The 15,954-nt window shown below is 46.2% G+C and overlaps 1 protein-coding gene across 3 annotated transcripts in view; it reads right to left on the minus strand.

Moving 5' to 3' along the window:
- Positions 1–15,543, minus strand: part of Abhd6 (abhydrolase domain containing 6, acylglycerol lipase) — a 50,394-nt gene extending 34,851 nt beyond the window's left edge. The window contains exons 1-2 of one of the 3 annotated variants that reach the window (XM_038348980.2): positions 15,184–15,543; positions 3,455–3,515 (exon numbers count right to left, since the gene is read on the minus strand). The gene's annotated coding sequence lies outside the window, so the exon portion shown is untranslated. Of the gene's footprint in view, positions 1–3,454; positions 3,516–15,174 lie in introns of all 3 variants that reach the window. The other 2 variants (XM_038348979.2, XM_038348981.2) reach the window with 2 other exon arrangements.
- Positions 15,544–15,954: the final 411 nt, after the last annotated feature.

Raw genomic sequence — 15,954 nt, forward strand, 5'->3', positions numbered from 1 at the left:
TGAGAGGCAGGGAGGGGAGCAGAGAAAAATGTAGAGCTCAGTAAATATCAATAAAAAAGTATATATAAAAAAGAAGCTAGAGCTAATGGGCCAAGCAGTGTTTTAATTAATATAGTTTCTGTGTGGTTATTTTGATTCTGGGTTTATTTTAAATAAATGCTTATTGTCCAGTAGCCAGGCAGGAAGTATAGGCAGGACAACCAGACAGGAAGTAGAGGCGGGTCAATAAGAACAGGAGAATTCTGAGAAGAAGGAAGCCCATTCCTTGCAGTCCTGATCCATCCACAGAAGAAGCAAGATGTGAATGCCTCACTAAAAAAGGTACTGAGCCATATGGCTAACATATATTAGAGTAATGGGCTATATAAGTTATAAGTGTTAAGAAGAAGCCTGAGCTAATGTGCCAATCAGTTTATAACTAATGTAGACCTCTGTGTGATTTCTTTGGGACTTAACGATTGTGGGAAACAGGCAGGACAGAAAACATCAGTCAACAGGTGGCCAGGACGAACAAGGGGCTCCCTTCTCCAACATGCTGTTTATGTTTCTTTAGTTATACAACATAAAAATTATCCCCATAAAGCTTACCACTAGAAAAAGATTGTTATTTTTATTTTGTGTGTATGGGGTATTTTGCCTGCATGCACGCTTGTGTACCACATGGATGCAGTGCTTACTGAGGCCAGAAAAGGGGGATTAGATTCCCTGGAATTTGAGCTACAGATGGCTTTGAGTCATCATGTGGGTGCAGGGAACTGAACCTGGGTCTTCTGCAAGAGCAATAAGTACTCTTAAGCACTGAGCCATCTCTCTAGCCCTGAAAATTACTAATTTTAGCTACGCCTCATGGCACAGGCCTATAATTTCAGCTCCTTGGGAGGCAAGGCAGGCGGATCACTAGTTGAAGTAACAAATTCCAGGCCAGTCTGGGCAGCTTAGCAAGATCTTTTCTCAAAATAAATTTGGTGGGTTTTGTTTTGCTGGACATGGGAACATGGGTCAGTGGTAGAGTAGGTCGAATTCAGAAGGCTGGGAGGTGGTAATGGTGGTGCGGTGACTAAAATACTATAAAGAAAGAAATATAGAGAAAGAAAAGTGCCACGTTCTTGAAACATTTGAGTGCAATGTTTCCACTGGCCAACAGTGCTGCATCTCCACAGACTTCTGAACTAGTTCCTGAAAAGAATCTGATTCTTCAAAACTATCACTGAAGATCAACAGCTACAACAGGCCTGGCTGTTCTCCTCCACTTTCTTTGTGGTCATCTTATCTCCTCAACTGTGGTTCAGCTCATTCCTGCTCTGTAACTTGAGGCTTCAACAGCCTTGCTGTTGAAGCGAGCCATGGCTGAGCATGCCTGGCTGGAGTACCCCAGTGTGCTCTCCTCAACTGTTCCCTAAGTAACTGTAGAGGCATTTTACGTGACCCACTCCTCTGTTGTTTTCATAATGCTCGCCTGACTCTTCCCTCACCTCCACTCTCGACCACTCTCTCCTGTGGGAATTATAAATACCAAGGTACATGACGGGATTTCCTTCTAGATTTTTCTACTGCCTGCCTGACCACCTATGACACTAAGGTCCCACGATGCCTCAAACATATTTCTTCCTGTTTCTTCTGAGTCACTGACTTTTACGGACAGTTCCTCCATCCACGAAGCCTCCTCAATTCTACATAACTTCTACTCTTCTCAGTTGTTCAATACACCAGGTGCATACTGGTGAAAGATACCAGCACTCGGGTCAACTGTCTAAGTCTAAATACTGATGTTTAAACCTAACAACTTCTGAGATACAGTTCTGCGACAGAGTGCTTGCCTAGCACATATGAATCCCTAAGTTCAATGTTCAGTACCATAAATTTAAATAATTGGCTAATTCAGTAAAATCCAAAGTTCACTTCTTAATTACAACAGCTGCCTTTCAAGCACTCAATAGCCACATGTACAGGACCACACAGCACTGGGAGTCACACCCACGCAGGACGACAGGGCACTGGGAGTCACACTGAGATGGCCCCTTGCAAGCAATCAATTAGGTAAGTTTGGTTTAGTATTTAGTCAAAGAGCAATCCACATCAGACTGTAGAACTGTCAATCAGTCAGATGTGCTTCCTTGGAACCAGGCCCTTGTTTCTCCTGGTTCCCTTTCTGTAAATGCTGTTCCAACACATCAACCATCCTTCCAATACCAGCTCCTGGAGGACTCATCTCAGTTCAAGGTAAGAATTGGGCTAAGTTGATCAAACACCCACCAGATGAAATAAAAACCACCCATACGGTCCCAGTTCAATTTCCCAGTGCTGACTCACCCCACGTCTTCTTACACCCCAACCAACTAACTTCCTGCCCCACTCCTGGCCATATTACCTCCTACTGTGTCCCCTTCAGGTCCTGCTACCCTATAGCTAACTGATAAACTCACTCTTCCCTGCCTCTAGGGCTGGTTGCAGTGATGCATTTCCCAGCAGAATACTGTCATTTTTCTGTGGCCTTGCCTTCTAGATATCCTTTATATCAGAGCCCTGCTCCTGATGGTCTTTGAAAATGGTACAGACTTTTGGACTGTATTCTGGAGTTATGAAGATCCTTGTGATGGTCTGTCCTGTCCCTTTAAGAGACAAGCCACACCCACTCTCTCCCATGTCTGCCAAGGCAAGCTGATCTGATCTTCAGCTTCCAGCCTGAGTCCCTTCCTTCCACCCCCTAGGCACCCCTCAAAGAGGCAGCTTCTGTCTCTCCCTTCTCCCCACTTCTCTCCTCTGTTTCTCTCTCTCCCTTCCTTCCCCCGCCTCCCCTCTCTGGCTCTCCCTTCTCCCCACTTCTCTCCTCTGTTTCTTTCTCTCTCCTCTCTCTCTCTTTGCTCTTCCCCCTTCTCCCCTTCCCTACCATAACCCACTAAATAAATATCCAACTTCACTCTGCATGGCTTGCCCATCCATGTCTCTGTTTCTTACCTGCCATGTGGCTCCCTGCCCAGGACTAGATGCCTTTGGAGACCTGCAGCATGGTCTTGCGGCATGTCTGACCATCTCAGTCTCTCACCCACCACGCAGCTCCCTGCTTGAGACTTGCTGCCCCTTGTGGCCCGCAGGCAGGCCACTTGGGGGCTCCCTGCCTGGGACCCGGCTGCCTTCATGGCCTGCCATAGTCTTGGTACCCACTGCCTGCCGCCTGCCATGGCATGAAAATCTGCGGCGTGATCTCATGGCCTGCTGCCCACTGCCTCCGCTTGGGGAGCGGCACCATTTCTGCTGCTGTGCCCCTTGGGGAACCTGCAGCATTTTACCTTTACTATAACAATCCTTGCCCCAAGTACTAACCCCTTCCCACCCACACACTGACCTAGAAACTACTCAGCACGGGTGGTCTGGGACAGGACTTCAGAGTGGCCCAGCCTCAGGAAAGCCTGCTCCTGTTTTAGATAATCTAATATATTAAAAAATGCACACTTACTCTTCCAGGAGCAGACTCTTTCCCAACGTTACTGGCTTTGGCAGGAGTTGAAAATGAGATTCTGTAATCACAAGAAATAAAATGACAAAGCATTAAATCATATAAGGAATGTGTTGGTAGCCGGCCAAATCTGGCTGTGGTGGAGCAGAGGGTTCTCAGCACACGGAAAAAGCGTATTTCCTGCAGCTTTATTGTCTGCCTCTAGCTCAAGCCACCTCCCCAATTAGTAGGCCAAAGTGCACAGAGGGCAGGGCTAAAAGGTCTAAGGTGAAGGCAGGTGATAGGTCAAGATGGACTGACTGTCACCAGCAGGAGAGGTCAAACAGATAGAAGCAGGCATGCTTGGGGTACAAAGCTTAACAAAGGCCTTCAGATAAAGATCTAGATTCTTGTTCCTCATCTCAACGAGGGCTTAGCTAAATGCTATATTTGGGAAGAAATAAAAAAAGAAAAATAACTAGTGGGTAAAGGAAGGAAATCCTGCTACAGGAGTAGCCAGTGAACACGGTTGCTAAATGCTCAAAAACTGGGCTAGAAGGACAGAAGGGGGCTGGCAAAAAGTTCACAGCAAAGTGTGAGGAGATTGGACAGGAAAGTTAGGCCACTCGAACTAAAAGTATTCCAGGCAAGTTAGCGTTAAACATGAAAAACAGAATCAAGAAAGGTCTAGAAGAAATCACAACTTGAAAATGTCTCCATGGGGAAGGTCACTCTAAGACACATAAACCACAGAGGCCATAACAAAACACTTCACTAAAAATAAATTATATCAGTGTTACAAGAATAATAAGTTGACTGCATAAAATTGCTTTTGAAGTCCACTCGGAAAGAGATTTCATAAACAAAATCAAAACTTGCCAATAGATATCACATAACAGACAACTTCCTTAGAGCATAAAAAGTCCCCATAGACCAAGAACAACAAGTAAGTGGTAAGTGACCTGGATAACATCCCAGGAAGAAAACAGAAACACCCCTTAAACCCACAAAAAGATGCTCAGTCTCATTTACAATAAGACACAAGTAGACTAAGTCCTTGGGTTAAGGTTCTCACTCATCACCAGCAAAAACAGTAAAAACCCAAGAAGCCATGGGCCATGTGGTGAGGATGTGTAGAAACAGGTGCTCTCACATCCTGGACCAGATTGCACACTCATCAACAAACTCCATGGATAGCAACTTGTCAAAACCTGTGGCAATGTAAGGTATCCCTTCCCTTGACCTAACAATGCCCCTTTTCTTTTAGGAGTTCACCCTTATTTTCTATTGGATATATATAAAATCTTGATACAAGGTTATTTATTACAACATACTATAACGAAAGACTGGAAGCAACTCATATGCCCCCTTTCATGGGATCTGGTGAATAAACACTGGCATAGCTTTTTAAAAGACTACAGCTGGACAGTGGTGGTCCATGACTTTAATCCCAGCACTTGGGAGGCAGAGGCAAGCGGATCTCTGAGTTCGAGGCCAGCCTGGTCTACAGAATGAGTTTCAGAACAGCCAGGGCTACACAGAGAAACCCTGTCTTGAAAAACAAAACAAAGCAACAACAACAAAAGATTCAATGGAGCCATTAAGTACAAATTAAAATTATCAGACATTAAAATAGTGGGGCACACAACTACGCAAGGTGATGCATGTCTTTAATCCCAGCACTTGGATAGCAGAGGTTGGTGGATCTCTGTAAGTAAGAAGCCAGTCTGGTCTACACAGTGATTTCCAAGCCAGCAGTGGTACTTAGGTCTTGTCTTTTAAAAAATTACATTTATTTGGGACTGGAGAGATAGCTTGGTGCTTAAGAGCAGTAGCCACTTTGCAGAGGACCAGGGTTCAGTTTCCAGAAGCCACATGGGGGCTCACAACTGTAACCCAAGTTCCACCAGATCAGATACCCTCTGCTGTCTTCCATGGGCAACAGACACACACATGGTTCACATGTATACATGCAGGCAACACTCTCATACACATACAAATGAATACATTTTAAAATACTGAGGCAGTCCATTTGTCCCAATAGGTAATGAACAATAAGGTATATTGCTAATTTAAAAAAAAAAAAGAAAAGAAAAAGAAACAGAAGACTGTAGAGCAGCCAGGCATGTGGTACACATCGATAATTCCATCACTTAGAAAACAGAAGCAGACTCTGGCCCTGTGGTGGTGCACACCTTTAATCCTAGCACTTGGGAGGCAGAGGCAAGCAGATCTCCAAGTTCAAGGCCAGTCTGCTCTATAGATCAAGTTATAGGATGGTCAGGGCTACATAAAGAAACCCTGTCTTGGGGGGGAAAAAAGGAAGGAAGAAAGAAAGCAAGAAAACTGAAGTGGGGATTGGGAGTTCAAGGCTAGTATGAGCTGTATAGCAACTCAGTCTTAAAAAAAATAAGTAAACAAACAAAATCAAAACAGACAGTAGATAAAATAAAACTTCTAAATTGAAGAGAGAACGAGAAACATATATCATATGCTTGTATATGTATAACATGGTTCTGGAAATAATGGCTGGGTCTGGGAAGAGAAACTGGAAGGCTGGGAGTAGAGATGAAGAAATATAAATTCAAGTACTGTTAGGATGAGAATCTATCTCCGTACATTAGGCACATAATCAGAATGCCTACATTAAGATAATATTCAGGGGGGGCACACCTCCTGACCTACGTAACAGTGCAGAGGTTAAGTACACACCAGCGGGAACTTTAGTCTTTAACGCTCGAGGTACTCCAAGATCGACACTGATAAGGTCTTTCCAACCTGTAACCACACATCCAAGGTTAAGCTATGACTTCCTATCTCCTTTGTGGTTCAGAAAGGGCTGATGAGAAAGTTCATAAAACGCCAGTGACTGTTTTCCCTGGGGGTTCTTGTTCAAGAACTGGTCGAGACACAGCTGCTCCCCCAATTCTGCCACTCTAGTGACACCGTGGACAAGACATCTCAGTCTGCTGGGCTGTGCCCATGGGCAGAGGACCAGGGAGGAACAGAAAGTCTTCCCACCTAATCCTGGAGATCCGACTAACAGGGACAGGACCGATTAGACCGAACAACCAGGAACCCAGCTAGAAGGAGGCTTGCGCATCTGTGGCACAGTTTTCAAAACCCTTACCATCTAAGAAGACAAAGTTCATGTCCTGGCAAGGCCCAGTTCATGAGAAACATCAGACTCTTGAGCCAAGATATGAGCTGTGATAATCCAAGATAACCACCTCCTAGAAACCATGTCTGAAATAAGACAAAACCATTGAGATCCAAGGCAGTCTCTCCATCTGTCTAAACCAGAAGTCTACCGCCACTTGACCGGCTCCTCATGTGGTACCTCAGCTCCAGGGTCTGGGGATCATACTACAAGCTTTCCTCCTCCCTCAAGGAAGAGTGCCAGAGCATCATATCAGCAAGCATTTTCTACTGGACTAAAAGGGAATCAAAGTAGCCCCATGTGTGCTATGATAGAGGCCTAGAATGGAAACTGAGCATCCTAAAACATTCTCCTATTGCCCAAACTTGCTCTCAAAGAGCTAGGAGTTTAAAGAGATTTGTCTTCAGCAAAGGGGGTATGACCAGTCAAAAAAGTATTTCTGATTGTAGGAATAAAGCCGACTTCACAGAGAAGAGCCCTGTCAAAAGAAACAATGGCAAGGTTTGGAGGACACAAAGTCTAGCTGGACCCTACCCTCTTTCTAGCCAAAAATCTCCTACCCAGAGGAAGTCTCAGTAACGTAATAAACACAAAAAAAGCAACATAAAAACTAGACCTTGTGGTGCTTTTCAGGAACCCTACAGCATTCAGAGGCTGAGGCAGGAGGATCATGTTGAAGGACAGTCTGGGCTACAAGAAGAGATTCTTGTCAAAGAGAGGGGTAGGGAGAGGAAGAAGGTGAAGGAGGAGGAGAAGGAGCAGGAAAAGAAGAAGACGGAAGAAGAACAAGAAGAAGAAGAAAGAAGACGCAAGACAGAACCACACTTAAAATTTCGTAGTTGGTAGACAGCACTAGAAAACACTACATTAAGAACTAGGTTCAGAAAGACAAAGACCAAAGGCCACATACCTTTCTCATCTGCAGATCCTAGGCTCTAGTTCTTATATATGTACAACTATTAGGGAATGAGTTATGAAATAACAAAGGTGACCATGAGGGAGGAAAAAGAGGCAATAAGGAAAGGGCAGTAAACAGAGTAACAGAACTCATGCAATGTAACAAGTCAGGAGGGAGAGGGAGATATGAGAGAGAAAGGGAAAACAACCAAAACAAAGTATGCTTGAAAATGCTGAAGAACTCTGTTACTTTGTATACTAATTTAAAAAAAAAAAACTAAGATGCAACAAAAACACAAGTTTGCTGCTGGGAACTTGTATACTTTTCCCTAGTAAACTTAAAGTGTTTGGGTAAGCAAGGGGCTAGGATGTATCTCAGCACACACAAAGCTCTGGGTTCCATCCCCGGCACTGTGTAAAGTCGGTAAGATGGTACCCACTGTAACCACAGCCTGGAGGGTAGGAAGACCAAGGTCATCTTCAGCTACATAGTAAGTTTGAGGCCAATCTGGGATACTTGAGATCCTGTCTCAAACACAGACACAAAAGGAGTAACAAACACTAAATAAAATTTGTGTTTTAGAGCCAGGCGGTGGTGACACATACCTTTAATCCCAGCACTTGGGGGTGGCAGAGGCAGGCGGATCTCTGTGAGTTCGAGCCTAGTCTACAGAGTGAGTGCCAAGATAGTCAAGGCTACACAGAGAAACTCTGGCTTGAAACCACTCCCCAAATTGTTTTAATTACAACCCTGTGTTAATTCCTAGAACAAAAAATAAAGTACTATAGACTGTTAGTAGCATGAAGGGTCTGGTTACCATGGTGTTACCAAGAGGCCTTTTTTTTTTTTTCAAAAGTATCTCAGTTTCATTTCTCAATGGTCCCTCAATCCTCTAATTTTCCTGTCTCTATCCCCTGAGGGGTGCTTATCCCTTGTCTTTAACTGTTGACACACCTAAAAATATTAGATTCTGCCGCTGTCTCAACACATCAGCCAGGAGGCTCTCAAGCATCACTTGTTTTGATTTCATGAAATCCTGCCTCTCTGCTAAGAGTGGTGATTGTACAGTCGCCTATCTGCCTAACACTTACAAAAATCTATGGCAGGGAAGACACAGAACAAATCACAGGTGCTCCTGGAGCTTGCTTGTCCACCAGCGTGGAAAATAGCAGGGGATGTGACAGAATGGGCCGTCGTATTGCATGTTCATGAATCCATTAGTGAGGATTTTCTTGGCACGAGAACTTGTACCTCCCATCTCCAGGCTGAACCCTTTGGTTGACTGAGATATGAGACCAACTTCCTCTGAGGACTGCACCACACTGGCTTTCTCTTCTTCTTCACTGGCCCCTCTCTCTACCATAGGACGCTGTTAAAACTCCTTTGTGGCTCTTTCTGGTAGAACAAGGAACTTAGATCCTCAGCTAGGGTTTCCTCTGCGTCCCCAGTTCACCTCACTCATTCTCCCTCCCCCAAAACTTCTGAATGAACCAGATCATGGCCTTTGACTTATCATAAACACTTAAGACCCACTGTGCTGTGCCCTTGGTGGACACCTGGTAAATTCCAAACAGTATACCACAAAGTCAAAACACAGCCCACTCTCAGACGCAGAAGAATGAAGTCCCTGCAGCCACCAGACTGTCTCTCATGGAGGAGCCACGGGTCTATAGGGCTAACCAGTGTCAACACAGGCTATACCCTCACTCCATCCTATGACTACCAACACAATGAACATTACTATTCAGAACCTTTGCTAGAGGTTGCAGATCAGTGAGGCAGCTGAGAGCCAGAGGGTCACACTGCCTTCTTTTCTTTTCACAGACTATTCCACAAGCCGTGGACACACCTGATCCTTTCACGTCTCTAGGGCTTTGGCACACTTGGTCTTCTGTCTTTTAAGTCCTGGCTTACCCACGGGTTATGCCCATCAGCACTGTACCCCCTGTCTTCTGCATGTGCTCCTCAAAGGTTCAGGTTTGTGCTTCAGTATCCTGGGTTCAAATCTCTGCTCTGCTACTAACCAGCCACTGGGCTTTGAACTGATTCTCTCAGAACTTTAATGTGGCGATGACATGATGTCAGAGAAGGTTCAAAGGAGTGACTGGCACATACTGGAAGTCCCTCTGCACAGCGGGGAAGACCAGCCTGCTGGCCTAGTAGTCAGACAGCTCTGCCACACACCGCACCTTTACCAATCACGTCCTGCCCTACTCAGAGACTGTCCAACTGCTTAAGCTATATAAAGGGGTCTGTGCTGTACTCTACGTACTCAGGTTTAGCTTAGTGTCCAGTCCTCAAGTGTGCAGCCCTGGACTCAACCTGGGTACATGACAAAGCAAACCTCCCTGGCCAACAGCCAAAGCTTCTGGAAACTCCCAGGCAAAAGCTGCTGCTATTCTAGCCAATTACTTAACAAGAGGAGGATCCCAACCTGCAGCAGCTAGGGACCTCAGTTGACCCCTTCCAGGACTGGGCGCTCTGCCTTGGTACCGCAGAGGTCACCCGGCTAATAAAGCCCATGCAGCCATAGCAGCAACAACTACCTGACGCACAGGGCTCCCAACAGCACCGTGCTCTCCTGTGAAGAGACAGTTACACTCAACAGCAAGCCCTTTGATGTCATGAGACGCAAGCCCATGTCAGGATTCTTAGTAAGTGGCAATGGGGGCCAGACGAGCAATGTTGGCTGTCTTGCCTTCAGCATCCCTGGCCTTCACCCGCTCAAGCTCTTCACAAGCTGTGATAAGCAGAAAGGTCTCAAAACAAAAACAAAGTTGACAACTCCTGGGGGAGAAAGTTACCCTGGCTGAGACGTCTACCCGCATCCCATCACCATGGAAACTCGGTGAGGAGCTTGGAATTATGCACAAAAGTTACCCAGAAAGAATGTCTTCCATTGTCAAGGGTTCCAAACCCAGTTTGCAGACTCCTAAAGCCTGGCTCCATGTCAGAATCTCCCTGATTCAGCTGGCTGAGGAGTGGAGTGTTGGCACAGCACTGTTTTTAAAACCCTTGCTGCTGGCTGGTTGGTTGTGCTGTAGAATTCAGACCGGCCTCAAGCTTGCTATGCAGCCAAGGATAGCCTTAACTGCTTCACCAGAGCTGGGATTACAGGCACGCACCACCATGCCTAGTTTATGTGGTGCTGGGATGGAGCCCAGGGCTTCCAGCATGCTAAGCAAACGTAACGGAACCACATTTCCTGCACAAAATGGATATAAGTGTCCCAGAGCCTTTTTCCCCCCAGGGTAGATAATCTAAATACTAAGCAAGTTCAAAAGCCAGGCAAGAAGTTTACCCCTGAGCTACAGTGGAGCCCTTCCGACCAGCGGCTCTAAGTGTACACAGAATGCAGCTAATGCTACTTCTGCCAACCCCACCCCCACGGCAGTGGGAAAAGCCAGTGGTGCAGCCAAAACAGGTGTGAGAAAATTTCGGATGCACCTTCCTTACTGTGACACGTCCTCTGTGCACCCCCGTTTCTTGGTCTGCAGACAGTTTAGCAGAAAGAAAACGTACTGCCACCAGCAGGCAGCTTTCTCAAGTTCTTATCAAGTTTACGCAGTGCTGCCCCTTGAAACTGCCCATGAAGACCCGCCTCACACAGCTGTTGGCCATATCTGAAACACGTTTAAACCAGTTCTTAAAATAGTAACATGTGGTAGTGGTGGTGAGGGAGGTGTTCTGTGTTCTGGAGAGATAGTTCAGTATCTGAACTGACACCAAACTTTGACAACCTAAGCTCAATTCCTAGGACCTACGAGGTGAACTCTTGAAAGTTGACCTCACTTGTGTGCTGTTCTGTGAGTGTACAGATATGCACAAATAAACATGCAATAATTTTTTTTAACATTTTTTAAAGGGTGGGCATGTAGCTCAGTGGTAGAGAATCTACCTAACATGTATGAGACCTTAGGTTCAGCACCCATACCAGTACCCTAGAACTCACTCTGTAGCCCAGGCTAGCCTTGAACTCAGAGATCTGCCTGCCTAGCCTTCTGAGTGCTGGGATTAAAGGCCTGCACTACCACACCCAGCTCGCAAAGACTTTTAAAGGGGTCTCTGCCCTTCTTTTTGAAATCAGAGCACAATAACTGATCTGGTCACCAAAATAACCAGGAACAAACTGGTAAAGAGTATTCTCTCAGCTGCTCATCAGTCTCCCAGGATAAAACACTCATCATTTTTTCCTCCCAAACCCAGAGGTGATCCATATTCCCTCAGGACAGGCCTGTATCAGCCAAACAATCTATGAACCAAGACCATCTCTAAGACAGGTTTTCCTCCTTGCAAAAAAATGCGTAAGTACTTGCAGTTGCACAAGCAGTTTGGCCACATTCACTCTCCCTATAAAGAGCTCACAGCCCATCAGTCTTAAAGCTCAAGAAAGGGAGGGCTAATCTGCTCTCTCAGTGCAAAGGCAGAAGATGGGTTAGAGCTGACAAAAGCTTCAGAGGCCTGAGTTAAAAAAAATGTTTATTCTGCTTGGCCCAAACTCACTTTCAAGTAGAGGGTGTGAGTTGCTTATTTGTAATTAAATATATCTTCTGTAATTCAAGGTAGTGGTCAGTGATCATGGCTCTTCCCAATACTGGTGGTCCACACTCTGGGCTCTGCGTATCACTTTATTAAAGGATCACTGCTTTCCTCTCATGTAGGAACAGTTTCTAAGCTGAAGCTCACAGAGTAGGTAACTGGCCAGGGCCACAGAGCAAGTAGAGCAGAGATGTAGGCTCAATGCAAAAGCAAATATGCCGCCATATAACATGAGCCTTTCTCCCTGCGATCCAGTTGTGCTACAGTGAGGAAGTTCAGTGTTACAGGGTTCAGAAAACATGGGCCCACAATTACTTTACAAACCAATCTACCTGTTGGCTTACACAGTGGGGGGAGACAGACAGAGAGAGAGAGAGACAGAATCAATCCTGGAGAGCACTAAAAACTCCCTGATGGGGGCTGGAGAGATGGCTCAGTGGTTAAGAGTTTTGCCTGCTCTTCCAAAGTCCTGAGTTCAATTCCCAGCAACCACATGTGCTCATAACCATCTGTAATGAGACTTGGTGCCCTCTTCTGGCCTGCAGGTATACATGCAGGCAGAACACTGAATAAATAATAAATAAATAAATCTAAAAAAATAAAAAATAAAAAACTCCCTGATGATCAGAGTAACTTAATTTACTTATTTAGATTAAACCCAGTGCCTATCACATTCCAGGCAAGTGCTCTAACACTGTATCTCCCTCATCCCCAGCCCATAAAGCCTAACTTTGGAAAAAGAAACTGGTTCCAAAAACACAGGTGCCATATTTCTATTCCCTCTATTAGAAAAGCATTCATAAGAAGTTAGTCATGGAGGCAGGACAGATGGCTCAGCAGTTAAGAGCACTGGCTGCTCTTGCAGATAACCCGGTTCAATTCTCAGCACCCACATGGCAGCTCACAAACATCTGTAACCCCAGCCCCAGGGGATTTTATATCCTCTTCTGACCTCCACAGGTACCAGGCATGCACACAGTACACAGATAAACATCCAAATGTAACACCCATACATATAATTTTTTTAAAAAAAGTTGTTATAACTGGGTTTAAAAAAAATCAGTGACTCTAAGAACCTCTGAGGTCAAACTTGGTGTGTCTCAGGAAGGTGCCATTTCTGGAATTCTCACATCACCCCCCCCCAAGAACTACATCAACAGGACACCCACCTTGTGGGGCATTCAAGACAGTACCTCGCGTAATGTTCTCTCAGTGGCTTAGGACAGAATCGGGCACTTAATACTTGCTTACTTTGTCAGCTACTACAGTTACATTCAGTATTTAATACCAGCTGGTGGCAGCCAGCCATGAGGGACGCCTGAGCATGGAGTCAAGCAAAGGTTGTCATCAAGGTCCCAGCTAGAGCAGGGCTCTCCTCTTACTTTTCTTAAACACCTAGAGCCTGGGACCTTTTTTAAAAAAGGCTCAAAATAACATATTCCCTGCACACACAGCCATTTGATCCTCCTCCCAAGCCCCACTAGGTTGATTTGGTCTCCCCACAGGTCTGTGGGTGTGGGAGTAAAGCATGTGTGCTTAGCCCAGCAGCTAGCATTATCTTCATCTCTAAGGCAACCAGAAAGCCCCAGTCCCTGCAAGCAGGGATGCTAAATCCTTCTCTGGCTGTCGAAGTTGTTAGACCAGCTTCCAGGCTCCTCCAAAGGGAGAGGGAACTGGGACAAGCAAAGGCATCAGAAGCCCAAAGGAGATTTGATGTTCGCGGAAGGAGAGAAATCTTAGGGTAGGTACGGAAGTCTGGTCATGGTAAGAGGGTGACAGGGAACTAGGTCATTTGGGAGTGTTAGGTAGCCAGACAGGCTTGAAGAAAGGACTCCCTCTCCCATCATGAGCTTCGGGCTCCACCTCTTGTCTCCCTGACAACGCTTTTTTTTTTTTTTTTTTTTTTTTTTTTTTTTTTTTTTTTTTTAAGAAAAAGGAAGCCCACGTTTGCTGGGCAGGTTCAAGGCCATCCTGATCCTGGAGAGAGTTCTAGTCAGCGGCACACGGAGAAACCCAATCTCAAAAAACAAAACAAAACAAACAAAAGCGAAAGAAAGAAAGAACATGAAGCATCATAATTTTCCACCTTTAAGATTTCAAGTACCACATGCAAGGAGGACACTAGAGGCTGGTAGTCTTTGTTAGCCCCCCTCTCCCCCCAAAGAAAGCATTTCCTCCCGGTAAAGTGTGGTCTTTAAAAATTGAGCCAACTGGGTTTGTCAACCACCTAGCCAGGAGACTGCCTCTCAGCAAGGACGACGTACCTAACTAAAGACGTAGAAGGTAAGAGTAGGAATAATTATCACTTAGCGAGATAAGATAAGAGCCAAGAAGCCCCTCCCTAGAGGCAGCTGCTTGCATATCTTCACTGTTAAGTCTGCCCACTTTTCTGAGCTCTATTTCAAAAAGCTAATCATGCTTGTCCCCGACATTCTGAACATATCTCTCCCTGATGCTCGAAGCCCCTCCACACAGTTGCTTGCAGAGTTTCCACTGCTGAGCCTGTGTTGACCCTAACTCAAAGGGCACGACTTTCCTCTCCATCTCCCTCCTTCCATCAGCCACAGAAATTTACAGCCTGCCTGCCCAGTTTTCTCTCAAACTCTAACAACATGGTTCCCGAGCTTTAAAATGTTTCTATCGATGAGACTACGAATCCGCAAAAATGGTGCCGCGATTCCCCGGTACCAGAAAAGCTAGTTGTAGTCCTGCTCTAGAGCTGAGAAGGTAGCAGGGTTGGAGTGCGTGGGGTGGAGGACCAAATCCACCTTGGCACTAGGAGAAAGGCACCGCGGCTGGTGCAAACACCGAGGATCCGGAGGAAGAAGAGAAATGGGATGCACATTCCACTCTGTCCTCACTCTATTCCTAAGCTTAAGGAAGCTGGCAGCGAGCCAGCCAGTGGGGAGACCCGGCTTGGGAACATCTCAGGCCTCCCCCTCCCCCGCGCCCGCACCTTAAGAGAAAGCGGGAAAATGGAACAGGAAGGGAGGTTTGTATCTCGGACCCATCTGCATTCACCCTTGCGATGCTGGGGTGGAAGGGCTGGCCTCGGAAAATGGGGGCAGATGGCCAGGTCGTGGAGGCTGCCATCCCTCTCCTAAGAGCACAGCCACAGTCACCTTAAATTCCCGCCTCGCTCACCTGACCGACCTCAGAGGCCGGGGTCCAGCAGCCGGATCACCGCCCTCCGTTCCCAGGTCCCCGCACCTGCGCACTCCCAGCTCTCAGTGATAGGCTTGGCAAGTCTCCTTAAAGGCGCAACGCGCACGCTCGCGTCCTCCGACAGAAAAACCCGTCCAGCTCGAACCGCGCTTTGTGTCTCAGCAGCCGGGTTTTGTTTGGGGTATGCCGGACCGCTACCCCGAGCTAATTCGTGTCCCTAACTCGATACATTAAACCCGGCAGTTCAGTCCTTCCCCAGAAGCCCGCCTCCACCAACCGTGAACCTAAGGCACGAGCATCTAGTGGGTTTCCTGAGGAAGAACTGAATCGTTCTTCGCATAAAGAGTGCTCAGGGGCGGGCGTTAGGGAGCAAACATTGCCACGTTGCCAGGCGAAGCCAAAGTTCATGGGGCACTGTTTGGTTTCCTGAGCATCTACTGTGTGCCTAGCTTTTCTGAGCCTTTCACCCACCAAAAAAGATCCAAGCAGGATCTTGACCCTGAGAGTTTAGAGATTTGGGAATTCCAAAGTGAGACTTGGCTACTGAACTATAGGGTGGAGATGAAAGGATGAGACCCTAGTGTTTAGCATCTAGAAAACTTTCCGAAAAGTATATTGTCGTTTCTTCCCTCGTAAGACCAAGCAAAGGACAGTGTGGCCTGGCTACTCTTCCTGTTCCAAAGTCTCAGTTAAGATGTCATCCCAGGAAGCCCTCCCTAAATCCCTGTAGGTTTACACTGTGCTGCAAGCTTACCTTCA

Source organism: Arvicola amphibius, chromosome 12 (genome assembly GCF_903992535.2).
Source record: "Arvicola amphibius chromosome 12, mArvAmp1.2, whole genome shotgun sequence".
NCBI classification, from domain to species: domain Eukaryota; kingdom Metazoa; phylum Chordata; class Mammalia; order Rodentia; family Cricetidae; genus Arvicola; species Arvicola amphibius.